General features: G+C 40.9%; 1 protein-coding gene across 1 annotated transcript in view; it reads right to left on the bottom strand.

Annotated features, from left to right (window-relative positions):
• LOC116681765 (cytoplasmic dynein 2 heavy chain 1) overlaps positions 1 to 2,287 on the bottom strand; it is a 93,137-nt gene that overhangs the window by 22,663 nt on the left and 68,187 nt on the right. The window lies entirely within an intron of this gene.

Raw genomic sequence — 2,287 nt, 5'->3', positions numbered from 1 at the left:
CACACACATACACACACACACACACACACACACACACAGCTGTCTTTTCTGGTTGAGACGACTTTCCCAGCCTGAACATTCTTTTGGTGTCTGCTGCCAAATGAAATCTGCTGCACTAGAAAAACACATACGTGCACACGCACAAGGTCTTGGTAGAGAACATCACAGAGCGACCTTTTGCTGCATCACCATGGCAACACTAAGGAAAACAGTCATCTGACCACATGGCTTATGATGTCTGACTGCAGAAAAAAGGGGAGCATTTACAGAACATGCGCGTGCACAAATATATACATAACTTCCTTTGACATGGGCAGGTAATCAGTATTCATGCTGCAGACCAGCATCCTCTGTCTGTGAATAGCAGAGTTCACCTTGGCTTTAATGACACACAATCAGGGCAAAGAGGAGCCTACAAAAAAGACAGTGCTACAATCTCCCTATGGTTCAAACACTTAGTGGAGGAAACACTGAATGGCAAAGAAGTAATCAGCAGACACTTGGTTGCACACAACACTTGACCTTACAAAAATCGACAGAATACATTTGCATTTAAATCCAGATTGACTGTTAAAACAAAAAGCGGTGTCTTCTTAGCTGTATGATTGATAAAAAAAAGATGAAAGACAGAGAGATACCGTATGCGTTTTATGCATATGTAAAAAAGGGTTTGTATTTTTGAAAAATAGAAAGCATGCCAGTGAGTGAGCAGCGAGCAAGTGTGTGTGTGTGTGGTTGTGTTCACCCAGGCATGCCCGGGTGCGTGAGCAGTGCCCAGGCCCGGACTGGGGGGATTGAGTGAGATTAGCTGTAAGAGGATTACAGACCATGCCTCATTAGCATACTGATTTACTGCCAAAAACACATACACACAAAATCTTCTTCTCTTCTGTTCTTTTTTTGTATCTGTCTGTCTCTTTCTTGCTCTCTCATTCAGACACACACTCTTTCCCATCATGCACTTGTACACACACTACACCTTAGTCAATGGGTTCCCTTGGCATTCAAGGAGCTCTCTCTCTATTAGGATAGTGTAAGTCTGTGTTTTATTAGAACTGCTCAAAGACAAACAAGAAGAAAGTTAAAAAAAAGAAAGAAAAAAAGAGCTTTTGGGGAATTAGCTCAAATGAAAACACAGACAGATTCCTTCAAAGATTGGAGATCTTAGAGAGATGGGCTGTTTGTTCCCACAAACTCAGGAGAGCATATCGACGAGATAAAAAGGTTACCTAGACAAACAAATTGTCACACACACTAAGGTTGGAGTGTCATCTTCAATGGTTATTGTTTCACTTTTTCCATATTTGACAAAAGCTCTTACACCTTTGCTGGTGCTGTAGGCAACGCATCAGTCTCATAATCTGAAGGCAGTGAGTTTGAGTCTCACACGGGGCAGGTGTTTTAAGAAAGAATGAACGGAGAAAGTTGCTACGCAGTTGTGCAAATATAATACACACCTTCAAAGATGGAGAGATGGGCTGATGGACACCCACAAACACTGATATAGGCGCACATTAAGGATGCCCCTCAATGAGGAAGTATTATTATTAATAGCACTCTGGAGCAGCTGCACAACAGCTGACACTGAGTTTCAGTCAATAGAGCTTTGCTATCAGTCGGAAGCAAGGCAGTCAGAGTATTCTAGCTCACCAAGTGCTCCCTCCCTCTCCGTCTATATCTTCTCCCTTCCATCCTTTTTTGTAAGCACTTATTTTTGGCTGGGGCTCTATTGAATGTCCTATTAACAAAAAAATGTAAAATAATTTGAGAGTTTAGAATAAATTCTACACTAAAATAACAGCCAATCATTTTCAAAAAACATGGGTAATTTAGTTTTATGAAAACAAGTTAAGCTACACGATTAGGGAAGTAACGATTACCGGTGTAACGCTAAACTACGGTAGAAATGTTGACGGTAACAGTTATCCTTTTCATTTCAAATATCTTTTTTATCAGGGTATATTACCACAGTGTGGAACCCCTATGTTAAATCCTTCCCAGCTTCATTGGAGGCACCTGAAGTTGACGTGCAGGTGCACAGCGCTCAGATAGGAGAAAGGGACAGAATGTAGCAGCTGTTAACCGACTCTTGTTCTCTATCTTTTTTTCTTTTCTTTCCCGTTTTAACTTAAGTTAAAACTATTCTGTAGCTTGCTAAACTGTTATGGGTTTTACTGCCTTATATCTTCAATAAGTGTTGTGCTACGAGTTGGAAGTTTAGCCTGTGTTACAACATGACATTTATTTGGAGAGAGAACGAGAGAGAGAGAGAGAGAGAGAGAGAGAG

This window comes from Etheostoma spectabile, chromosome 3 (assembly GCF_008692095.1).
Source record: "Etheostoma spectabile isolate EspeVRDwgs_2016 chromosome 3, UIUC_Espe_1.0, whole genome shotgun sequence".
Taxonomy (NCBI): domain Eukaryota; kingdom Metazoa; phylum Chordata; class Actinopteri; order Perciformes; family Percidae; genus Etheostoma; species Etheostoma spectabile.
The sequence above is the reverse complement of the archived record's forward strand: the minus strand, read 5'-3'. Positions and strand labels throughout refer to the sequence as shown.